Raw genomic sequence first — 26,259 nt, 5'->3', positions numbered from 1 at the left:
GAAAAGCACCAGGAGCTGAATAAAAAAAGCAAGTGTCAGAGAGCCCTGCTCAGCCCTACCTTCTGCTGCAGGCCATCTATGCTTCCCGGCATTCCCTGGTTTCTTGCCAATTCCCATCAACAGCTGTGGTTTGTGGTTGTAATGCTCAGCATTTGTCTCCTCTTTCTCCTAGCAGACCTGCATCAAAACTAGATGTGCAGCATGTAGCAGTTTGGGAGCCCCAGGACTCCCAGAACTGGCCTCCAAGCATGAAATCAAATCCTTCTTTACTCCTTTATCTTCCCCAAGGTCTGAGACACCTCAAGTGTGGGTTTGTAAGTCTTCTGGGCCCTTCTGACAGAGTTTGTGAGGAAAGTTTATAACAAAGTGCTTTGTAACACTTTATTTTGTTTCTTTTAAAGAACACAAAAGTGCCAGTAGTAAATCTAAAGCTGGATTGCCAGCCCAGAAGCAGCCTACTTACTGCATTTTGCAGATAAAATGTTCTTCCCTCTACCATGCTTATTCCCAGTTTCTGTGTCTCTGTTTTACTGTTGAGACTGCAGTTTGAGTAGGAGCAGCTTCAAGATGTAAGCAAGTGTTTGTTAGGAATCCCACTCCTTGCTTCAGGAGGCCCCAGAAGTTCATTAGATGTTTAATAGCTTCCAGCCACTGCTGTGCTGGATGGACCTGAACTGGTGACCAAGAGGGGAAAGGTTCTCTTGCACATTTACAAACCGTGAGGCATCTGTTCCCCAGACACAGATTTGTCTAATTTCCCTAAACCACTGATGACCTGCCCTGAAATGATATTCTCATTCCCTTAGGAAATCCCTTGGGTTGATATCAAGTAGATAGTTATTTTTGGGCTCTTTCCCAGAGAGAGTGCACTGTATTGCTCTGAACCCTACACACCAAATAAATATATCATCAGACTGTAGTAAAGGTCCAAAAAGCTTTATTGAAGGGGAAACAGATTATTAATAATTCAGGGTAGTTCACTGTATTGTTTTTGGGCCAAGTAAAGCTAATAGAGCTTTTTTTTATAGCAGAGATGAAAGTGTAGAGTATCGAGACTGAATTGATTGCAACATTTAATGGCAACATAAAACTCAATTAATGAATTGCAATGGTTAACTCTGCATTAAAGTGAAACATGCAGCTCCCAGGCAATGTATTAAGCATTTTTAAAGACTACCAAAACAAAGAGACAAAAAAAACCCCAACCCCTTATTGACTAGTAAATGCCTATATTGTTTTTTTACCTGGGAGAGAAACTCATATGAACATATTTTTAATTAATTTATCCTAAAGCTGTGGGTGCATGTATGTACGTGGTGCTTTTCCCTTAGCACTTTTCAGAATTAAATAAAGCCTTTACATGAAGTTGATCAGTGATTAATTCTAACAAAATTCTCTCAGGGCTGCCTGCGATTTCTCGTGGCAGGGAGGATGGTAGTGCAGAGAGAACAGGCTTCAACAGATGCGTTTGTAAGAAAGGCTCTAAACAAGGAGAGTACCAAACTGCTACGTGTTTGAACTGCCTCGTGTTGTTTATTATCTACCCAATTACGGTTTCCTAATTTAAAAGTATATTTTCTATTTCTCCACCATAACAGAAGAACATAACATTGAAAAGAGAAAACAGAATCATTGGGTAGAATAGCTGTACTTCTAGAGGATGAGGAAGGTTTTAAAATGTTCCACATTAAACAAATTAAAGGTTTATTGCAGAATAAACCTGCAGCCATTCCTTCTTACTGACAGTCATTATATTGTAATTTTGTCCCTTTGCAGCCTTTCCAAAACCATCCATTTCTTTTGAAACCTTTGTTCAAGCCTCAGTCTGACACGAGGTCTTTTCCCGCACTGCGGTCTCCTACTCTCTGCCTATTTCATGGTAGCCATTCAGTCTTCCAGTGGGGACACATGCCCCCTCTTTGCCATCTGGCCGTATTTGGGTCCTCTGAGTGCAGTCCCCTCTACGCTAAACCCAAGCTTGTCGCACTCATCTGCAAAACCTTTCAGAAGCTCAGGGCCAGAGTCTGTCATCCGAACGCTAGTGTGTTATGCCTTAGGTCAGAAGTGACCCCATTAAAACCATTTAGAAGCATGCATACTTAGGACTGTCTCGCTGCCCTTATGTTTCTCTCTGCTCCCACGTGGTTCCCCAGGCCCTTTCACATCCCTGCTTAAGCTGGTCTTCTTTGAGCAAACCACGTTATATTCTCTACATCCTTCCCGGCCATCCTTTTAAAGTAAAATTCAACAGATAAATAATTAGGATTAAAATAATAATGGGAACATAATAGGAGCATGAAGAAGCCAGTACCGTTCGCCTTTTCTTTGAAGAGAATAAGATATAATTGAAAAATAGAGTCCTCTGAATAGTGTAACTAATGAATCCTAATTTTCTCCTAATTTGGGTTCTGTGCACCACGCATTTGCCAGTGGAACCTTGTCACTGCAAAACCTCTGGGCCCTTCCCTGTTCCCAGCTCTCTTCTTCCCTCCCATGTTCCCATTGCCTCCACTGCAGTTGCCCTCAGTCTCTTTCTTATATCTTGCCAGCTGGGCAAGAGATGACACGTGCAGGTTGACTGGGCAGTATACACATGCTGTTTAGTGTCCAGCATCATAAATCAGATTTCCAGGAGAAAGCAGGCTAAATGTCCTGGGATAGGGAGGATTGCTACCTGGCACAGGCCAAGGTCTCACCAGCAAGCTAGAGCCAGCTCTGAATGATCAGCCTTGCTGGGAACACGTAGTAGAGATGCTGTACTGCTTTGTCTTTTGTACTCAGGTTAGTTGGCTTAGGACTAGCCTGGTAACTGCTGTGGAACATTGTATTTTGCCATGTGGAGACACCTTGCTGCAGTGGTAGAAAACCAATGTGTACAACTGATCTCGGTATTTGTGTTTTCCTCTCATCTCTGACTGTGAGCTGCTTTGAGCAGGAACTGCACCGGTGTTTCTGTAAAAGCACCATACAAATCTTTCCAACTTAATTTTTTACATATGAAGTTACTGAAGTTTAATGGTATCGCTTTAGGCACTTACAAATTATCAGAACGGGAGGTACCAATGACAGGCTACCTAGTCTTCTCGATTAGCACCATGCAAGAAGTCCAAGGCCAGAAACATGGTCTACGCTTCTCTGAAGTATAGCCTAGTACCTCACAAGAGAAGACTATTTTGCTTCTTTCCACTTTTTAGCTTGTTCACTGCCTGAGACAGGAATCATTTAGAATAAGGAGTATTGTTATTATTAAGGAGTATGACCATGTACTTAAAAAAACCCACTGCTTTGTGATGCATTCCTGTTGAGGCAGCATGGTCATGGTGGGAAGCTGCTTGTTCTAGCCTGATTGCTAAAATAATACACAGCTAAGCTCTGACTCCAGGAACCCAGATGTCTCAAATGGAAGTGTATCCAGGTTGGTATAGACAGGCACAGAGTGTTTCCCAGCTCATGCGTGGGGTTTATCAGCTGGACATAAAAAATATCTTTCCATCAATTGGCTAAGCTCAGAATAAGTTTAAGTAATTGCAGCGTGCAGTGTCAGCTTTACTCCCTTTTCTTGCTAGCTGAATGTTAAACAGCTGCATCTGGTGCTAGATTTAGTCGTGGGTGCCATATTCACGCTCAGGAAAAGGAAGAGAAAGACGTCTGGTGTGCAGTGTTTCAGTTGCTCAGCAAAGGAAGTGTTTAAGTGCATGCCTAAATGGTTTGTTTTATGGCAGCCTTCATCTGCACCCAGTCTGTCCTTTACAGATTACAGTATGGGGAAAAGTCCTGGCTTTCCATTTCCTCTGCTAGCAAACTCTTCTTTGCCGTTAGAGAGACTTCTGCTTACATGAGCAGTAAGGACTCTGTTTCTGTCCTTCTAGCTACCCAGGCTTCTTAAAATGATCACTCTCAAAGACTTTACTTTGGAAACCAAATATACCTACCATGCAGGTGATGGGTGACTGGGAATTTCATATCCCACAGAAAAAGAGTGCTACCTGCCCACTTCGTATGAGATCACTGGATGGTATACAAGAAAATTTGTGTACTGATGGGGAAAGGGTTTCTTCAAAGTTCTTTACATTCAGCAATTGGGTGCACTAAAATTATTTTAAAGTCTGCTGCTCTTTGGAGCATATTGATGGAATTGCATGAAGGTAACAGTATAATGGGATACAGCAGATGACTGTACCAAAATAGTGTTATTTTAAAGAGGTGGATATAGTTGGTGAGCAACTAACTAAATCATACTCTTTTTTTCTCTCATTATTCAGTAAACTTACACTCAACATCACTTAAATCACAAATGAGGATGAATTTGATTTATAGTAGTTCAAATGAATGTTGCAAGACCAGTCCAGGTTTTGATCAGCTAAACTGAATTCTACTTTTCAGATGGGAAAAAACAGCCAGGTCCTTTCAACCCGAGCTAGTGGTGCAAGGACAGAATAGCGGCAACAGTGACACTGCAGCCCCGTGGGGTGCTGAGCCACCCTCAGTTTGCGGTCGTGCCACTGGAGGCACCCTGAGATGCTTGTCCTTGGTCGTGTCTCTCCCAGCAATGCCTAACACTGTTGTTTTGTGAAATCCATGTTTGTTCACTGAATTTTGAAATTGGCTCCTGAGACTGACGCTCCAGAGCCCCTCCCTGAGGAGCTTTAATTAACTTACCTATTTCTCCACCAAAAGATAGCAGCATCCCCTGTGATCTGAAGAAGAAACTAAGTACCACTGTAGCAAAGGAAACAGCTGAGACAAAGTGAAACGGTCTCTTGACGATGTCCCTTGGCAACACCTAGACACAGCCCAAAAATCACTTATGAGCCAAGTGCTATTCTGAGGGTTTCTAGTAACAAATGAATTAAGCACTTTGGGGAAAAAGGAAAAAGAAAAAGCAATAAACAAAAAGCCTCCAATGATTACATCACTACAAAGGATGTGACCAAAGTAAAATACCAGTCTCATGCTCCTGAGGTAGGCAGAATTCTCAGTGAAATCAATGAATATTTGTTTCCATCAGGGCAGCGCAATTGTGTTTGCTCAAAAAAAACCCCAAAAACAAAACAACAAAAAAATTGGGTTCTCTTCCAGAGAGTAATGAAACAGTCTAGCCCTCTTAAATATTGCCTTCCCTGTTCTCTGAAACATTGATTCTGTCCATTAACTGGAATACTATTACGCTGCTGATTGATCTGAAACATTTTGGGGGGAGGGGGGAAAGAGGCTTGTGAGAAAGTTCCAGTTCAGATTTATGGTTTATTTCCTACCGTGGTCCTGGTGGTTTACTTTGTTTAATAAACTGGGTTGACTGAATGCTAAGGGGAGGTCAAGTGACACGCCTGCCACTCATCGGCCCCCAATTTGCAGCCACCCCTGACTTACTTAGTGAAGCCCTTACTTAAAGGCACTAGCTGCTATCCAGAGTCAATAAACCCAGTGACATTTAGGAGCTTTGCTGGATAAAGGTGGCTTTCATACGAGCAGAGGTGACGACCTGGCACCTGCTGAAGGAATCATAGCTTTTCCACTACACTGAGCAAACCTCTGCTAAAGGAAGAATGGGTGCATCTCGGGTTTTTCCTCACCCGAGTGCCATAAATTCGGAAGCACAGTCTGTGGCCGTGACCTCCTGAACTTGGTAATGCTGGATGATCTCGATTGCTTAGCAGGCCTCTTTTCTTGCTGGCCAGCTCACCTGTTTGCTAGCAGCATAGGTTTTACCACTGCCATTGTTCAAAGTACTTCTCAGTGCAGTGGTGTCCATGCAGTGGTCGCTGAAGAAATTCTGTATTTCACGAACTTTAATAAGCAGCTTAAAGATCTTGGTGTCTAATACCATGTTCTGCTCTATTCTGTAACAGGTCTACTACTAAAATTTATCTTTCTATTTTCCAGTAGAGATAAAATGTGATTAAAATAGCTGCAGTTCCTCTTTCCACCTTCCCCTATGCTTCCTAGTCTACAGTCTTCTTTTTAATGCAGGCTTAACACCTGCCATTTTCTCTTTATTCCTCTTTTTGCTTCCCTGTCTCATACATGTGAGCTGTACTGTTGAGGAAAGGCAGCAAAATGTGAAAACAAAAGAGCTTTATATTGTAAAATCATCATTATTTGTAACCACGGTCCAACACTGAACCCTCCTGTGTCATTTGACTTAAGTGTTAATCGAGAGCGTGCTGCATATGTTAGCTGAGGCCCCCCTGTACAAAGAGGCCGAGCTGATTGTTTGCAGGGAGCGATTGCATCAACAGATGAGCGAACCCAAAGATAATCTCAGACTTTGTAATGGCAGAAGAGGAGATGACTAATGTCATCTATTCACGTGACTATTAGTCACGTGAACGACAGACTTGCACCAGGTCTGTCAGAGTAGAAAGAATGAACTTCTGAAGTGCCTCAGTTTCCCCACTTGCCACCTAAATACCAAAATGACCTTTTGAGGGGCGGAAGAGGCATTTTGAGATCGCGAGTGCCTGTCTCCATGCAAGTATAAAACATTGTAATTGTTTGGCACTACAATATCTGGAAGCACTTCAGGCATCCTTGTAAGCCTCCAATGATTTGTCCTTGGATTTTGTTTTGTCTGCGCTTTTTGAAATTTATGTAGATCATTCATATTTTGTTGCAAGTGTTTATATTTCTAAAAAGCTACACTTATATCAGAGGATTTGTACTATCCAAAGTGAAAGCCCTTAAGGACACTGTAGTGTGAATGACTGCTTCTGCAATCCCTCATCTACTAGCCATGCACTTGAGAAGATGGAGAAATCTGGAAGGGGGAGGGCAAAACCTGATGTTAGCTTTATCTGAACTGAAAGGTGCTATGAACCACAACAGCGTAACAAGGGATCTCCGCAAAGCTGCCTCTCTCTTCCGTTCTTGAAATTTTGCTGTAAGAAATCGTCTCTCTTTAAAAAAAAAAAAAAATAAAAAAATCTTTGGGTATAGGATGCTTACTTTCTATTTTTAGCCACGTAATGGAAAAGTTAGTGGTGTCCTCCCCCCCCCCCCCCCCCCCCCCCCCCCGACAAACAAAGCTGTTGTCAGTGGACAGTGTGCCCTATTGTCCCTGCTGAGTACAAATGGAAGAGGATGATGATGACTTCCTTTTCTCCTTTTGACTTTCTCCCCTAGGCTACCATTAAGCATAAAAGTAGCCGAAGTATTCAAACTGTGCATGGCACTTAAGGGTGGGTTTGCTTCTGTGGTTTTATTTACCTGTCTGGCCATCTATATATAAAATAAAGTTATCTTTTGTCACTGGTGTACACCCACATGTATACAGTACATATACATCCGATAGTACCTTGGGAGCTTAATAATCTTTGCTCTATGAAAATGCTCTGACCTGTTTTCTTTCCTAAGTGTCAGCTATACCTACCTGGCAGCAATACTCCTACTAACAAAACAATCCACAGGCATTTAGCAGCATAAGAGCAGTTATGTTCTGTTACCCCTCCTTTATTTTATGATACTAGTTGGCAAATACAATCTATAGTTTTGGGTTTCATATTTATCGCAGTAATAACCTGGTAAAATAATATTCTATTCAGAAGAAGCAATTAAGAAATTAAAAGTGAAGGCAGAACTAATAGAAAATTGGTGGGTTTTGTAGTCACACAACATTTTCCAGAGTGTTCAGTAATTTTTTATGCTTCAATTATTACATGGGATGTGGATGTCTTAGTATGCAGCTGCTGTTGAAAGCATTGCTGATGCTCAGCATCTGGGCATTCTTACTTGTACTTCTGAAAGATCAGAGATCCAAATCAAGGGTACCTTACAATTTTGGAGAGCTCTAAAGGGTAGATATTATTATAAACCTGCTTACGGTTTCAGCAGGAAATTTTCCTTGTCTCACCCCACCCTGCCAAGCCCCCAGCAGCTCAGTGTTAGGAGCATCAAAAATCATTCATCCCTGAGGCTGGTTGTGTGGTTTCCTTAGCTCTGTGTAACAGCACAAAGTACTGTAGTAGGAGAGGTGAGAGCCCCCAGCTTTGTATTAAGCCCACACAGTAACAAGTCCAACATAAACTCAGAGCACAATTCTGCTTCCCTTGAATTCAGTTCAGTGGGACCTGGGTCGCTTCCTGCCTGGCACACAGACTCGCAGAGGTCTGCGGACTTCAGAGAAGAAGGAGATGTGGTAGTGACCTGCCATCATCTGAGGAAGGAGGGTGCATTGACCCACACCTCAAAATTTGTATCCGCTAGTTGCAAAAAATCCTTTCCAGAGCAGAAGTGAAAAGTCATGTCAAGCGCTTTGTTTAGCCTACCCACTTACACAAATCAAGCACAATCAGAACTGGGACTTACCCTGTCATTCTGCCCAAACTGCTCCTGTGAAAATCTTCTTTCCTATCTCCTTGGGCATCTCCTCTATTTGCTGCAATCTACTCAAACTTCTAGGAGCCTCCAGGGCTTGCCTGAGCACTCCCCTTTCCCTGCTTAGGTGAAGGCAGCAGGCAGGTACGTGGTGTACCTGCCCTGGTCTTGCCAGAATGTTACCCAAGGACCACAACTAAAGCGCAGTGATTTCCTCTCAGTTCACCGAGCAGGTTTTGCAGCTGAAGTGCACTCACAAATGGCTTCCTTTATATCCCAGGATACTCTTTTTATGTAGAATACTTTAAAGTTATTAGTGTAGTGAATCTATGTATCTTGAATCCTACCGAGTGACAAGAGAAACTAAGTTTACCAGTTTAAGTCAACATATATGTAGGTATGAAAATAAAAAGAAGAGAAATATGTCGACATATAAATAAATCTCTGAGGTCCTTTCCATTTTTGTTCTTTCTCAATGTGCGTTTGGGGGAACCTGGTATTCCCTAATATTTGGCGGTTATCAAATTGGTGTTCGGCTTCTGAAGAGAAAGTAGCAGAAGTGGTTAGACTTTCAGGTGGTTTGTTTGGCTCTTTCAGATTGAATAAGCACCTTTGCCAATGACAATGCTCTACTGGTCGAAGCTGCGAGGAGTTTTGTCTTGGCTGTATCCGTACACTACTGCCCGGCTGTCCGGCTCGGTCTCTGAACCGCTCCTAGCGCAGCCTCACCGAACGCAGCATGTTCTGTCCCTCGGCTTCAGAGGAACCATTCAACGTGAAGACCAGATGAGACTTCATGGCAAAATTTTGAAAATCATTGCCTAGTTTCCAGGTTACTTTACGAAAAAAAGAAGCAGAACTTCTAATTTTTCTTACTCTGTGTGCGTATGTGCAATTTTACTAAAGAAGCAAGACCAAAACAGGGTGTTTGTGCTATCCCTCTGCTTTGGCAAATTTATGCAGAAGTAGAAGCAGTTCAGGGTGTGCGATGTCCCAGGGTAACGCCGCCAAAATCCCAGTTGTGATACAGGCAAGGAAAAGGTGAAACCTTCATCAACAGGATGCGTGCAACGGGAGAGGAAAATACATAATTAAGTCCATGAAGTGCCCTTAAAATCTATTTTTGTGTTTCTTAACACATTTTGCCTGTCTTTTACATTTCAGGGGAGATGGAGAGCAGTGTGGCGTGGGGCCACGAGAGCAGCGGGACGTTCGTCCTGCGCGGGGTTCTGGCAGCTCAGAGCTCACTGAGGGATCCAACTTTCCGCTTTTTATTTTTTTTTTACCTTAGGTCTTACAACATGATCCCCCTGGGAAGACATTTCAGTCAGCAGCCCTGCTTTTCACACAGAAGGAACCCGATTTTCTTTCCCATCCTGGCTTTGCCAACTGCAAACGTTTAAAAACCTTGAGTCAGGCCTTTAAAAAAAAAAAAAAAGTACCGAAGTCACACAACTGGCTTAAGCGGCCATCCGTGAGGTTAAGTTAGTGGCTTTGATGAGTTGTTAGTGGAGGCGGGGAGGGTGTCTCAGCCCTGCACGCTGGGAGCTGCGGGAAGATGGCTGCCCCCTCCCCGGGCCGCCGCGGCGGCGCCTTTAAGGCGCTTGACCCACTCGCCGTCTCGCTTGCCCGCCCGCCTCTGTTTCTTTCCCCCGCCCCTGCCCGAGACACTGGGAGTCGAAGCAGGTGCATGCGCAGTGCGCTGGCAGCCTGGCGCGCTTGCGCAGTCACCTGCTGGCCGCCCCCCGCACCACCACCACCACCCCCCCCCGCCGCCGGTACATCCGGGTCACCGCACGCCCGCCCGCACGGCCGGTCCCCCGCGGCGCTGCGCGGCTCGCTCCCCCTCCCCCCCCCCTTCCCCCCCAGCGCGGGCGGCTCCGGCGCTGTCGCCATCCGCGCCCTCCCCTGCGCGGGGCTCCGGCCACGCCGCTGCTGTCGCTGCCTCCGGCCGAGCGGGGGGAGGCGGCGGCTCCGGCTCCCGCTCCGGCTCCCGTCCAGCATCGCCGTCCGCCGGGCGGCTCGGTGAGTGTCAGCGGCGTGGAGGGAAGGAGTGGAGGGCGGGGGGCCGGGGCGGGGCGCCTCGCTGCATCCCCCGCGTTCCCCTCAGCCCCTTCCCGCCGGGGCCCGGCCTGCCCCTGAGGGGACGGGGGCTCTCCCCCCCGCCCCGGCCCGCCGCCCCGGCTCCCATCTGTTGCTGTCCCTCCCCCCGTCTCCCCGGGCCGAACCCGCTTCCCCTCAGCCCTCCGCAACTTCCCGCGTCTCTGCCCTTCCCGTCCCGCCGCCGCCTCGGCCCCGCTCTCCCCGCCGGGGCGAGGAGGGGGCTGCCCGCCCGCCCGCCCTCCCGCCGCCGGGGCCTCACGGCCGGGGCGGGGGGAGGGTGTTTGGTTGGAGAAGCGGCGGCCGCTGCCTCCCTCGCCTGGGGAGACGGCGCTGACTGCCAGGGACCTGCCCTGCGCTGAATAACCCCGCTCTGGGTTTCCCCTGGTTCTGCGGCGGGGCTCCTTCCCCGCCCGGCGGCGGGTCGGAGGCAGAGGACCCGGTGTGCTCCCTGGTGCAAGCGCAGGCAGCTGCCCGGCGACGGCGGCGCGACCGGCTTGTGGCAGTAGCTGGTGGTGGTGGTGGTCGGAGGAGGAGGAGGAGGAGGAGCGGGTCCTCCCCGCCGGCCTTCATCCTGCCTCTCCTCTGGTGCAGCCCTGCGGGGTGCAGGTGGTGCGTGGGGAGGTGGAGAGACGGAGTGACAGTGTCAGTGGTTAACCAAGAGGAGGAAACCTCCTGAAGGGAGGTCTGCAGTCCTCCGAACTGTAGCTAAAACGTGCAGCGAGTTAAGCAGAATACAGAAATCGCCGCGCGTTTGTCATAGTTGGGGTGTATCCTTGCAGTTCTGCGTGCGGTAGCTGTGATGCTGGGACTGTAATGCCAGGTAGGGTTAAGGTGAATTCAGAAGCTGTAGCAGGAGGCTGCTGTTTCTAACCTATTCGTTAAGTAGCTGATAAAAGCAAATTTTATTTGGATTTTAGTTCTCTCCCGTGCGATTCGGGAATAACGACACGTGCAACTCGGTTCTATTTTGTTAGTTTTTAGTCTGGTGTTTCATCTTGCGTGGTAATAAAACAGAAGAAGTTTCTTCACAGAAACATTTCAGATACCAAAGAAATCAAGAGACTGTGTTTTGCGAAGGTTTCTGAAGTGCTTTTCTTTTTCTGTTCCATAGCATCAGCATCCTGGATCCAAATGTCAGTGACAGTATGACAGCTGTCTTTCCGCTGTGATAGCGGAGTCTTACTAACATTTTAAATCTGTCTTGCTGAATTTCTCATAACGTAATATGGAAATACAAGTGTTGATTAGCATGTATGTTAATCTTCAAACCGGTAAAACTTTTTCTAGATTGATCTAATAATCCGTGTTCTTCCTTATTACTGGTTTTGTTGTTAAAAACTGCAAAGTCTGTTTTTCTTAACGCCACCCCCTCCCTCCCTCCCCCTCGACACAGTCTTTCTTTGTGTTCTGATTGCTTGGACTTTAAGTATACCTTTAAGTTAATGAGCATTTTCTGTAGCAGGTTGTGGCAGATAGGGGTATTGGACAGGAGATGGTTAGTAATTAGCCTGAGGTTACTATTGTCAAGGTTGGAATGTGAATCCAAACTTACAAGGTTCTACGTGACAAACATCTTTGTTTAGCAAGGTGCGTTGTTTTGCAAAACATATCTTCAGTTCCATGTGGCAAGTTTAACACCAAAATCCTAAACCACATGAATAAGGTGCTGCTCTTCCATGAAGTAGAAATGTTTTTTTCTGTCTAGCATACAGCGAGTATTCCATTGTTGAAACAGAAGCTTTCAGCAGAAGAGTAGATAGCTTTTTATCCAAGTCAAACTGACAGATTTCTTACCGTATGCATTAGCTGTCAGAGAGTAGGGTCTGTAGAAAGAAGCAATCCCAGAATCTGTTTTAAAGTATCCCTGTCAAGAAGTACTGTGGTTATATGGAAGTGAGGAATGAATTTGATCCTGTCTGTTATACAACTTCCATTTGTTGTCAGGTGCTCTAGATTTTCTTCATTGTTTGCAGTTTGGCTGGGACCACCTGACGTGACGGATTATTGAAAAGATTGTCTTCTGAAATTCTCTGCCTCTTCATGTGAAACCTTTCCTGTGGGAGCCTCGCTGACTGTGGAAGCGTGATGCTAGCCAGTTCTGTTCTTGCATACATAGCTGTCCTGTCCCCTTATCTGAGTTTTGCCGGAGTCTTAATGTCTGGATAAAGAGAAAAAGGAAACAATTTTTTACTGTGTCTTTCAGTAGTTATATATCTTAGCAGAATAATTAATTCTGAAATTATTTGAAGACAATAGGTAAAATAATTTAGGGATAGTTACGTGGGGAGTTTAATTCAAGGTGTTTGTCACCAGACTTCTAACAGTTCTCACTAGACACTTGGAATTAATACTGTAAAGAGGCAGAAGGGTGGGGAATATTTGTATTGCTAACTAGTGAATTATTGAGTAATACAGTAACAGAAATTGGCTCTGTCATTTGGAAAAGCATATGTAGGTACCACTTTGGACTTCTGTAGCTGCTTAGGCACAGTAAACGTAAATGCAGGGTTTTTTTCCCCTCGCTGTGTATCTAGGAGAATACAGATAGACAAACAGCCTGCAGTACCCTTTTTGTTATTGCCTGCCAGCTGGGGACATAGATGGAACTAATGCATACCCTGTAGCAGAGACACGCAAAATTAAAGCTTATGTGCAAGAAGTCAGATTTGGTTTTTAAGCAGTCAGAATTGTTTGTGTGTGTGTGTGTGTTTTGGTTGTGGGTTTTTTTTGTTTTTTTAAAGAAATAATGGTGCTAGTGTAAATCAAGGTTATCATCTTTGCCTGTCCTTCCTAAAAGCTTGCTCTCTTATAATTACACTGAGAGTTTTAGTCATTGATGTAGATGGGCTTAAGTTGAGAAGAATGACTCCTGTCTGTTAAGGTAATGTTAACTACCCTGAAGTAGATTATAAATCAATTTTATGAGACATTTTCATTGTAAAAATGTTTGACATTACATCTTCAAAGCTGAAATATTTTGAGTGTTGTCAAATTGCATCTCATGGGCTATCAGCTGTCAAGCAAATGTGCTACAGGCAAGGTATGCAGCCCAAGTGAATATATGTGCTGAATCCACACAAGGTTTGAATGTCAGTGCCAAGCTCCTGTGCTTAGTATCAGGATGCAGAGAGTCATCCTGGTAGTCATTTTGGTCCAACTGAATCCCTCCGAGTCTATCAACATGGCCTCAGAGGTGATGAGGACAGGGGGACTGGGCATATGAATGAAGCTGCGCTTGAATTGGAAAGAGTTCAGTGCTGGGAAACCTGAACCAACTATTGGCAGTGCTTACTAGCTGTGGCACCTGAAATACATGCATCAATTAGGCAGGGTAAAGTTTATTTCAAATAATTTTCCAGCTGTGAATTGTGGCCAGTTTTATGCACCTTTTGATATCTTTCCTACTCCCATTCACTCACGTGTATCAAGAGAACTTTTAAATAAATGGATGGTCCTCTTGCGTACCTTGTAAGTCTTCCTTTAATCTATGGACATACAAACTTTACTCAAGAGCATTAGTAATTTCTTCCTTGTGATTGCGGAAAATTTAACTCCTCTAACTACCCGACATGGAGAAGTTTGCTTTTGTCTTCATGTGTATGAAGACAGAGGCTTATTTGATCGCCTTTAATTTCAGGATCTCTTATAAATTCACCTCAGTTTCCCCCCTTCTGTGATTCAGGAATGTTCTCTCGAGTGTCACAAGTTGGCAGCTGCAGCTGGTAGAGTGTTTCAAACTGTCTAAAATTTGCTGAGAGTAAGAGGCTCTCTTATATAGGTGCTGTTTTACATTTGCAATTCCAGTGGGTGCTGGAGGTATGTGTATTGTAATTATATAAACAGCAGAGCTTAACAGAAACCACCAACAATGAGCAGTTTTAGAATTGACTAGGTAAAGCTGAAAGTATTTTTAGTTAACAGCACTTTCTCCTGTGTTCCCCACCTCTTGTGGTTTTAATTGCATTCTCCTTTTTAGAAATAACATTTTGTCTTCTCTGTCATGTGAAAGCCTGATGCACAGAGAATGCCTTCACTGTGGACATAGTGAGACTAGTTACAAAGCATATTGAAAGGTGCAAGTAAAAAGGTGCATTCTTTTGCCTTCACTTATGATATTTTGAATTTCAAGGTCATCTGTATGCTACTGTCTTAATTTACTGTTGCTACTGAATCAGGTGGTCTTGGTGAAATGTTTAGTAATTTATTTCTGGTTAACTCTGGTAATGTTAATACGGGCCATGAAATTGATTTCTAAAAGGACTTTTGGTACCAGACATTTTGAGTGCTCTTTAACATTACTTTTTCAGCACCTAGAAAAAGAATTTTTACGTATCTAGTACCTAGACAAGTATTGGCTAATTTGTGTGTATCAGGAAAGATTGTTGTTGCTTTATTGCACTAACCTAAAGTTCTGGTATTGTATTTGGGGAATGATGTATGACTGACCAAACCGAGCAATTTTTTTTTTCTACTACATGAAAACATTGTGGGACTGCAGGAAAAATTGGAGGCTAACTATCTCTGAAACAAAGAGGTTGTACTTATGTACAATCTTAAAGTATATAAAAATTGTTTCCTCTAATAATGCTTGTATGGGAGGATTTATTTTTATTCTTTTACTCTTGTTCAGTGGAAACGCTCTATGGTTTGTGGTCTTGTTTACTAAGTGTTTGGCTGATTGTATCTACAGCTTCTATCTGCAGCACTTGGGATTCCCAGGTGGTCTCTGTGCAAATAGTGTAATTGGGTCTGGGACAGCTTAGTTTGTGAGATTGAGTGCATTCAATTTGGTGTGGCTGTAGCTACAAAAATAGCATGCCTTGCAAAACAGGGCTTCTGTCTGCCACCCACACCAAAACCTAAAGCTTGATCCTGTAGGCAGTTAATACGTTTGTCTGGAAGGCTGATTCCCATCAGCAAATGCTTTACCTGAATTGGTAACCAGCAGGCAAAAAAAAAAAAAAAAGTTTTCTATCGGTAATCACTTTATATGTAAGAAAGTGCAGCAGAACACTGTCCTAGATACATTTTTAAAAGCACTTTTTACTTCAGACTGCGGGGCTTAACCGTTCCCCGGTAGCAGCAGGCTGCTCTGTGAGCGAATTCTGTTTAACTGGCGTAGTTCAAAAGACTCTTAAATTCAGCCATGAAGCAATTCTGGTTCTCCTTCAGTACTGGATGATTAAATTAAATGGAGTGTTAGCATGAGTAACTTTTTCTGGTGTACTATACAAGGTAATAGATGAGTTCCTACCCTAGTTGTAAATTAGTTGACTGGAAAGCCCTGTTTTTGTGACTAGTAGCTCTAGCAGTTGTATAACTTCAAAAGTTGTGTCTAATTGTGTATTAAGTCAGGTGTGGCACTGGATGATGGTTGGTTCACCTTTTTACTATAGCAGTTTTGAGGGTAACATCCTCACAGGGAGAGGGAATTCTTGCCTTTTTGTGTAGGTCAAGAAATGTGGGGTTTTTTCAGCTTCTGATGTACAAGTCAGTTTGACCTTTCTACTGAAAAAAAAAAAAAAAGTAATTTTCTGAATTCTAGCACTGTTCATAACTCTTATTTTTTAAAAACCAAAACCTTCCTGTTTAGTGTCCCTGAAAGTGAAACTTCTCAGGCAAAGCGCATTCTGGGCATGAAAAGCCAATTAATTTCTTTTTGTTATATTTGTACCTTTTATGTGCTGAGACATACAGTTATTTGAAACTTCCTTCTTAATGTGGAAGTGAAATATGTAACCACTAGACTTCATGAGGCTTCATCTCAAAGATAAAATTGCTGACCTTTTATATAAATGAAGATCATACAGACAAGGCAGAACGTTATGTAAGGATTGCTTATGGATAGTAGTTAATTGATTTAGAGTTTAGATTTCCTGCTTGTGTGTAGAAGTCTTATGTGGGGAGATGTGAATTTGTCAGCTGAACAGGCAATTGAATTGTAATGACAGTTTTGAAATTTTCTGTTCTGGGTACTTCTTGTAGAAGATTACTTGCTGCTTGTTCCCATGTGCAACTGGCTAAAGTAATATTCTCCTGAACACTAAAATAGTACTTCAAATGCTTTAACTGTTCTTACCTTTGCATCTCAGAGTTCAGATCTGAATGAATTCTTCCTAGCAGTAGTAACAGAATAACATGACTGAGTTGATACCTCCTAGCTTGAAGTTCGGAGGATGATCTTACAAGAGCTTTCAACTAGCCTAACAAAATTCAAGGTGTTTTTTTTATATTTTCTGAAGTTTCTGGTTTTAGCAACGTTCAGACTTCTTATGGAGAAGCTACCCATTTTTCTGTAACTATGGCTTCTTAATAAACACAGGGTAGAATCATGTCCTGGTAGGGAACTTTATGTAGGTAGGGCTAGCAGTAAAATCTAGTAAATGGCAGTGTAGGAGACTATTGATTAAGACCTAATACTTTGAGCAAATAATGTTATATAATATTGATGTTAATATTGTGTCAGGTTTTCAGAGGAATTTCAGTCAAACTACTTCAGTAGCTGCCAAAAGTGAGGTTTGGGAACAGATGTTGTAACTGTAGTCTTAAAATTTTTTGACAGCTCTTCAAATAGCTCTAGTATGTCTCAGCTTTACAGCAGAGTGTTTTTACAGGGCTTATACCTCTTGCTTTGCTTCTCTCCCTGTCCCTAGTCCAGAATGGGCCTGAGTTTGACCCCATTACAGTCCTGTGAAAACTCATGCTCTATCCAGCCAGGCAGCATGGGAGAAGAAACGGGTTTGGATGGAGAGGACAGCTGAGGTGAGGAGTGATGGCAGTTAACTAGGAGGAGCAGCTTACTTTGGGCTGAAAGCAGGGAAGAGTATTAATTAGACTCTGGGACTGAGTTGGGGACAAGTTGTTCAAAAACTAGTGGAGAGGTTGGGTTGGAAGCTTGTTGGCTGTGTGGAGAGTATCGGTCAGGTACCAAGGGAGTGTGTGGAAATGATGCTGCTTCTCACCAAGCATCTTGGGGACATCAAGGGAAATGGGGACTTGCTGGACAAAGAATACAGAAAAGAGAGCTGATGGGGAGAAGGCTGGACAGCAGACGTAAGAGTTAGAAGCTAGAACTTTGTGAAGAAGGCAGACGGGCATGTTGGACAAGGAACTCGGGATGGTAAAAATAGAGTCAGAAAAACTATAAGGAAGGGACTACAGTGAAATAAAACATACTAAGTTTTGTCTATTGCCATTAGTAGCCATCATGTTTTCACCACTTTATCTTAATATGTGTCTCTAAGTGGTAGAAATTGGTGTTGTGAGGAAATGGTTTTGATTCTGGCGATGTGCCATGCAGCTATGAGCATGAATTGTCCAGGCTTATCCCCTAGTTAAGAGTTTATACTTGGTCTTTTCTGTTATGCTGTGAAGCAGTGCTCAAAAGTGAAGAAACAGCAGAAGGAAGGCAGTCTTGAATACGTAATGTATGCTGTTTCTTCCATTAGGATGCTTGTTTTATCCCCACGATGAAGTGGCTGGTGCTAGTTTAGTGAACAAGTGCTCAATAGTTTGTCGTCTTTACTTAATACCGTACTATGCTCTTGTTAGATTGCTTCAGAGATGCAATTAATTTCCTCTTGGATAGTCTGGTAACTGCTTTCTGTGCAGTTATTTATTATCAGAATGGTCTAGTGAGATGAGGAAGTGGTTTGCTTCCTATTTTGCACATGAGGAGCAAAGGCACGATGAAGAGAAGTTATGCTAGTTTTGCATGGTTAGAAATGACTAGAACCTGAGTCTTTTTAGACTAGTTTAAATATTGCAGCCACATCCCCATTGAACTCACTGCTTTTCTCTTGCTATGATTCCTTTTTAATACTATATTCTAACTTCACAGTTGTTTCTTGTGTTGATTTATAGTCTGTTTAGACATGTAGCTACCATAACTGAATTGGAGAACGTGGCAGCGCTCGAGGTCATTCTGTTTATCACAGCAGCAGAACATGGCCATTTCATTTCATCAAAAAGGCAAAGTTATTTCTTATTGTTTCGTCTTGTGTAAATATGTTGTTTGTTCAGAGAAATGAGGAAGGATTAATTCTGGTATTGTGTGACTCTCAAGAACTCATACTCTGGTATTAGTAACTCCCACAAACTTTTGGTATTGATGCATATTGATGCATTCCTTAGCTGTACTGCATTCACACAGCTTTAGGGCCAAACTTAAAGGGCCAAACTGCCATGTGTGGTAAAAAGACCTATTTTTAGTGTTTAAATGTTATGGAAAAGTCAAAGTGGTGGTGCAGCTTTATTAACAGAATTGTGGACAATGAATTCCTTTCTCTCCTTTATGGTGAAGGAAGGTGGTATGAGCTGATTTTTATTTTTCAGTTGGGACTCTCTCAGCTGTCTACATTGCTTTGCTTAGACATTTAGTTTGAAAGATAGTTCTGTCCTGCTCTAGCTACTGGAAGGAGGAACCATAAGCTGTTTCTGTTTTGTAGAGCCTTGTGGCTTCTCAAGTTTCTCTTTAGAAGAGAAACCATGTCAACCAATGTAAGAAGTATAAAGCTGCTGTTTCTTCTGCCATTAGAAGGAAGGGTAAAAAGCCTTTGCTTATCACTTAAAGTTTTTCTTGGGAGCTTCTTTTTTTAAGAGAAATACTATGAATGAGGCTTATGCTGGTTAGGAAACTGTATAGTATTTAAAAAAAGAAAAAAAAAAAGTGTTTACTCCTGGGTAAAGGAAAGAACAGCAGCCTCTGCTGATGGAGCTGTGGTTTTTTGACTTTTCTTGCCAGGCCTACTGTGTTGGCTTATGTTCAGTTGATATTTGGCTGATCAGCTTTGCAGCTAGCAGGACTAGAAATACTTCTGCTGTAGCTTAAATTTAGTGGAAACTTGCTTTCTTTTGAAAGCTTTGCATTCGTTGGTAGCAAATCTCTTTTCAGGTCTTAAGGTAGAGATTTTTCTCCCCTGTTAGGGAGGGGAATGGCCACAGGATTGCTTTTGATCTGAAAAGTCAATCTGTACTCTGGGTTTCTTAGAAGCACAGCTGGCTTCTGATGTGATACTGGGTATGTGACAAACATTAGTGTTCAAACTTGAGGTACTTTCATGTGGAAAAGGACACCCAAACAAAGCTTTTAAACAATGAGAGCCTCAGGTGCTGTTTTCTGGCTTTATGCAGGCTTTTTGTGTGTTTAGTTATGTGATCTGTCAGCTCTGCCCACCTTTACCTCTGTGGGTGGATTTATGCAATTTAAGTATCTTAAGTTCAAGTAAGAATTGTAGTGACACTTTATAAAAGAACATGAAGTGCAACATGCTGAAGCACAGCTACGTGTGGGTGAGTCAGTAGATAGCTGGGAGTAGCAGCACTAAAAAAGAAAAGGAAGTACAGTCATGATAAAACTTTGTTTAAAAAGGAAAAAAAGAAAAGAAAACAAAAACCCAACAAACCAACAACTATCTGTCCCCAGAGGATGGGAATGCAATAAGGTGATATAGTTAGTATCTTATAGTTAATCTCTGTGTGTATAGATTTTTATATGCATGTGTATATATATATATCTATATTAACACATGTGCACTCACATACTTGCATATGTGTCCACACACTGTTCAGTGTAGTTAGCTATATTATATCTCAATACAGTACTCAAGTAGGGCAGTTTGTCCCAAGCAAACTTGAGCTGATGTAGAACCCACATGTATTTTTAGGAAACTAATATTTTAATTGCTGGTCAAAATACTTACATGATTTTCAAGCCTCTGTTTTGGTATACCAGTGATGTAGGCTTTGCATATGCTCTTGTTCCATCTGTTGAGGGCAAATCCTCTCTGCCAGGGGACAAGAATGCACATACTCATCAGGTCACACAATGTGCTGCTGACTGTTGTCAGGTAATAAAAAACACAGAGTACAATATAGTTCATTTTTCGCAATGTGTTGGCTTTACAGCACTGCCGGAATGATTCAGTGCTTCTTAATTTTGTGTTACTGATGTATATGCAATAGCTTCAGAAAAAGAACTAAAATTCACTTACTAACTTCAAGTAGCTTGTATTTAGCTTCCACTATTATATAGCTTTACCTTCCTCAGAAAACATGTTGTCTTTGGTCTTAGTATTGCGTGTTAAAAAAAAATAAATTGAAAGCCAAGTGCTTTCTTTAAAATGAAAAGCACAATTGTTGTGCCTAGAATTGGTCTATTTCCTGGTTCTGAATCGGAGTGTTAGAAAAAAGCAACTATACCTATTTACTTTAGTCCTGGTAAAATGCTGTTCTTGGCAAAAGGATTGGGTGTTTAACTTTTATCATGCATTGTAAATGAGCACAGATTTGATTTAACAGTTCAAGATGTTTCTTAACTTAATCATAAGAAAAGCTATTTTTATGTTGGTACTTAACTGTATCTTTTCAAGGACAGTGTTCAGTCTTAATTTGAGCTAGTGTTACAACTCGTCTTTGGAAGTTCAGAAAAAGAAAAAAAAATTGAAGTCAGTGAGTGAAAGCCTTGTTAGATGTGTCCTTTATAAATACCCTAATTCTTTAAAGTACTTATGCTCTTGTGTAGTTTTTTGTTTGATTTAAAGCTGGTTTAGTTAAGGTATTATTTTTTCCCCTTGCCTTAGGAGGTCCCAGAGTATGGATTTCTACACTTCATCTGCTGGCCTTCACTGAAGGAGGGCACCGCATAAAAGTGTTTTTCCTCTTATCAGCCAGTTATTGTGTGTAACATCATCTCTTCCTTACTACTGTCAGCTGTGCTCTGCTTCATAAATTGCTGAGACTGCTGTTAGAGGATAGGCTTGTAACGGAAATGCGAAGGCTGTGTCCTGCCTGTGAACACTGTAATAGAAGTAACTGGAAGGTAGGGTTCATGCTCTTGTTTTACGTCTGATCAGATAGTTTCACTCTTAGTGCTCTGTCCTTTCTAATCCTCTTTTATTTGGCATTTATGTAGAAAGCTTATCTTGCTCATACTTCAGGAAATATCTGGCATAGGTAACATTCTTTGTGTTTTCTTTTGCTTTTTACCAACTATACTTTTCTCTGCTTTATTCTTCCTTCAGTATTTGTGGAAACAATGTTTAGGGTAACTGCTACTAGTAGCATCTAATTCAGTAGTACAGTAGCTCTGGTTGGTATCCTAGTGCTTCTTTCATTTAGCATCATTAATACTTGTAATCATCTCTGCAGAGTTGAGGCTAGAACTGCCTGAAAAGGAAATTTTGAATTTTGTCTTTGAACTTTCCTTTTTTCTCCTCCCCGCCCCTCTTCCTGACTGAGCAGGTTCAGGGATCCTGGAAGTATGCTCCTTAGGGGCTGGTTTTCAAATTTCTCCAAATGCGGGGCCAGTCTGGCCAGAAGTCCAGACAGGTTTCGTTTGAACTGTGCTTTGGAGTCGGGGATGGCTTGTTGAACAGGACGTGGTGTCTCCCCCCCCGCTTTACATTTACACTGTGGTTCTCAGGGTTTCTCAGTACTTGTAATTGGGGCAGACTGTGTGCCTGTAGTAGTCTGTTTTTCTGACAAATACTCCATTTGGGTCTGAGTAAAATTTACAGTGCAGAAGCAAACTTTTATTCTTTGTGAAGAGCCATGAGCACTATTCTTATACTTTCCAAAACAGTGCTTCCAGTAAAAAAAGGATAAAATTCTCACTTCAGCAGCGAATCTGATCTTCCTGGTCAATACTTCAAGATTTTCTAGTATCATTTGAGCAAAAGCAGTAAAGTCGGCATCTCCTTATTTTTTTTTAACTAGGATGAGCAGTGTTTATCATAGGCTGTAGACAAAAACTGTTGAAAGATGCCACTCTTACTTGTCAGTGTCTATTACTCCGAGACTTTATAAATGACATGTATTTCTTACTTATATGGGAGTAATTCTGAAAATCTCGCTGGGCTTTTGTAGTTTGTCTTGAACAAGTTTCAAAAAGGTGATCTTTTCTTAGACAGGTGGGTGTGTGTCGTTCCCTCCCCTCCCCCCAATTTTATAGGTTAATTATGAAAATAAAACCTTTTGGGGAAGTTTGTCTCTTAACACAGTAACCATGTCCTCATCCCGGAAACTTGGCAATAAGTTCCTCCTTTGCTGTAGCACCTGCACCAAATAGTTGACTCTGTGTACCTTGCAAAATAGCACTGATTTAATCTTTAAATAGAAATAGTATGGTCACGGCTTTTAAATATGTTGCATTGTTGTTTTAATAGCTAGCTAGACTTTAAAGAAATTATTTTGGAAAATATTTCTGAAAGCTGCAGCCCCAGAACTGTCCCATGCTTAATGAGACTTGTACCTTTTACAATTGAGTTACAGGTATTAGTTTTATCTAAACCTGTGTTTATAGAAAAGTACAGTACATATCAAGACTGATACAATATATTAGGGCCTTTAGCCTATCCAGATTAGAAAGGATGGATATGTGTTGTCTACCCCATTTGCCTGTTAACAGGGGATCAGTTCTGTCTGCTTATCATAATTATAAGAAAATGATTACATTTGCATTTGCCTCATTGCCCAGCTTCTTACTCACTGGCAGGCACGGATAGTTATGCATAATCTAATGTGTAATACATATAAACATACTATTTACAATATATCTATACAAAAAATATATTCAAACACAATATTAAATACTATGTGATATGTGAGTAATTGCTCCAGAACCTGATAGACAGATTACGCAGTTGAAAGTTGCACTGACAGAAACGGCAATCTGATTCCAGCAGATCTGGAATGTTACTTCGTTGTCTTTGTCAACTGAGGTGCTCTAATCCCAATTGCTTAATTGTTCTGATCATACAAATGTGTAACGTAGATGATTTGAAGAGGTCCATCCATTTCAGTTTGATGAAGTGAACTGTAGTAGTGCATTGCATAAATAGAAGTAGCTATCTAAAGCTTGAACTTACTTAAGTTAACAGTTTTGCTTGCCCCAGCCTGTGTACTGATTGGGCTGTGCAAAACAGACTTGAGAAACTGGTCCAGATTTCAAACAACTTGTGGGGGTACAGTATTTTTAACCAGGGAACTTACCTGTGTTAACCCAGTGGTGTTCATGTTGGTACAATAGAGGAAATAAGGGAAGAACCGTTTCTTCTGCTGGCAGTCATGGCTTAAAATATATTAGGATAAAAGCTTTATTTTATTTGAAGTGCTAGAGAGGCCAAAGGAAACAAATACAGATCTTAATTTTATAGTGAACTTTCTCTTTAGAAAGACATTCATTGTCTTTAAAGGTAGTTGAACTTTCTGCTTTCTCCTGTATGTGAGGGTTTGTTTGTTGTTTTCTAAATACTGTAATTTCAAGGAATTTGTTTTCACTAATTCACTCCTTATGAATGTTAAAGCCTTTCATTTATCTCTGAAATCCTTTGACAAAGTTCTCTGGCTATGAAGAGCACCAGATTTTGCTTCTAACAGGAAAAAAGTGTGCAGTTCTCTTGTCTGTGTCACTGCAGAAAATGAGCCAAAGAATTGAACTGTGGCCTGTGTCAGTGCTGTATGTTCTCTTGAATGTTAGGTTTCTCCATTAAAGATTTTTTTTTTCTCCTTCTAACATAGTTTGTTAGCTTTCTAAAAGGAGACCTAAGGATGTGACTCAACCTTGCAGAAGGAAGGAAACATGAAATGTAGGCTGTTCTCCTGTTCTGAACTTACAGCAGACCTTTGCAGAGGGTTCAGTATTGTTGCTAAATAAATGTAGAACCACTGTACTGTGCATGGAAAATAGGGAAAGCATAGCTATGTGTGAGTGTTCTTGGCTTTATGAAAAAGACATTGTGATTAATGACATCTTGCATGTAAGTAAAACAAAAAACCAACCTACCCCCTTATTTAAATAATTTCAATCCAAAGGAGTGTGAAGTCCTGTTCTTCCCCCTCTCTCTTAGAATGTGGGAATGGAATGCTATGTGTCCTTGTTGGTATGAGATGGGACTTTGAGAAGGTGGATTCAGGTTTGCTGACACTGGTGTGCAAACAAGTGAAGTGTGGACAGGAGGAGGATAATACTGCTAGTTCTCCATTTTTTTTATGCTTGAATCATTTTGTCATTTAAAGGTCTGAATATGATGATTCCTATCATTTGTTGATCCAAAATGAATTTGTCTTCAGTGCAAATTTAGAAGCCAAAATGGTGAGCATCAATATTAAACTTGTTTTCCATAGTCATAATTAAACTAGGCTTTCCATAGTCATAGGAACTAAGGGTGGGGTTTTTTCCCCAGACTGGGGTATGGACAGTGTACTGAAGTATATTTTTATAATAAGTAAAAAGCAACAACAACAAAACCAAACAAACACTAAAAGTAATGCCCACTGTGCAAATCACAACTGGTGGCCCCTCTGAGCCAGGAGAGAAGCTTGTACAACCATACAAATGGTTCTCCTGGCATTATTGCAGCTGAGGACAGTGGAAATTCCCAGTACTTTGGGGGTAGGAACAAAAAGTTGTGATGTGATTAAAACGTGATTGATGGCTGATCCAGGACTTCTGCACTATATGCTTAACTCTCAATCTGTTATGCTGCTTGGTAAATCTACAATTTGAGTTGTAGGGTAAGTGAAGAAGGGGAAACCTTCAGGAAAGCAAAGATGGGAGGAGAAGAGGTGGCAGAAGATGGACTTTGTTAAAGGTGCAGCCTTATTGACTTGATACCGGATTAATGACCTGTTCAGATGCCACTCTTAGAGTACAGTCATCAAGGGCAGTAAACTTTAGCAAGGGATTAAAGAAAAACCATGAAGCTTCTGAAGAACAGCCTTGCTCTAATAAAGGCTGAAGAGTTAAATCCAAACAAAAACACAGCATACCATCATCACCTTTTTCTGCTTGTTTGCAGAGATTGAATCTGCATGGATTTCAGAAAATGGTTGACCTAGTTTCTTGGGTAGTAAATTAATGTACATGCCTGCTTTCAGTAAAATCTGGTCATAGACCAAACTAATGTTTAAGGTGATTGAAAATCTTAGAATACAAAGACAGGATACTAACCTAAACACTTTATGCCTTAATTTTGAGGAAATTGAGAGGCAATGTGATAAAGGTAAATAAATGATACAACACAGGCTCTCAGGGAATGAGTAACTTTTCTTCGTGGCACCTGAAGTTGGCACCCAGTTATCAGGCTATAAGTGTAAAATAATAAGTCTTCCCCCCCCCCCCCCCCCGTACCTAATTGGACTGTGGCACTTGCTGCCAGTATTGGTTAAAGGAGCAGACGATGTGCCTAGCTATCAAATGTGCAGCTATACCTTCTAGTTCAGACAGTCTCTGCACTACCTTTGAAGTGATCCTGAGGATATTTCCCTAAATACCTGCTACTGAACTAGGTGAGCATTTGGTGTGAATCATATTGGCTGTTCACTCCTTGCCAAAAAACACCCATCTGCATTCAATAAATGTGAGTGTAATGGGTAATAGTCTATGTTCAGTGTCAAGATCCTTTAACTTTTAAGGAGAAAGTTCAGGCCTTTTGTTTGTCCTTGGATTTTATCAAGTATAAAGGCAAAGAAAAGATACTCAAGGAAAAAAAAGCTTCTGTTACAAAGAGAGATATTCAGCTTTAGGTAATGCTTGAGTTTTTAAGTTCTGTAAAAATAGGAACATGTGTGTACTTATTCTTGTATCATTAGTGAAAATCAATGTATTTAAAGCTAGTGGTGGTGCCGGTTGTGATATTGTGAGATGTTTTGATGCCAAAAATTAGAGGGTGAGGGAAGCTACTCTCCTTATCTTGATTAAGGCCACTAGATATGAAATCCTGTACCTGTAGAGCTACTTCTGAAGTAGTCCTAAATCAGGATCTAATGCCCTTCCTGTGGTAGTCTTTGTTATTAAAAATGCTGAATGATTATTCATTTATCACTATTCTGTGTGGAAGGTGA

General features: G+C 41.8%; 1 protein-coding gene across 5 annotated transcripts in view; it reads left to right on the top strand.

Annotated features, from left to right (window-relative positions):
* CYRIB (CYFIP related Rac1 interactor B) overlaps positions 1 to 26,259 on the top strand; it is a 100,577-nt gene that overhangs the window by 11,039 nt on the left and 63,279 nt on the right. The window contains exon 1 of one of the 5 annotated variants that reach the window (XM_049818944.1): positions 10,979 to 11,236. The exons of the other annotated variants lie outside the window; for them this stretch is intronic. The gene's annotated coding sequence lies outside the window, so the exon portion shown is untranslated. Of the gene's footprint in view, positions 1 to 10,978; positions 11,237 to 26,259 lie in introns of those variants that run through there. 5 annotated transcript variants of the gene reach the window in all.

This window comes from Accipiter gentilis, chromosome 2, assembly GCF_929443795.1.
Source record: "Accipiter gentilis chromosome 2, bAccGen1.1, whole genome shotgun sequence".
NCBI lineage: Eukaryota > Metazoa > Chordata > Aves > Accipitriformes > Accipitridae > Astur > Astur gentilis.
Note: the sequence above shows the minus strand (reverse complement) of the source record. Positions and strands in the feature narration are given on the sequence as shown.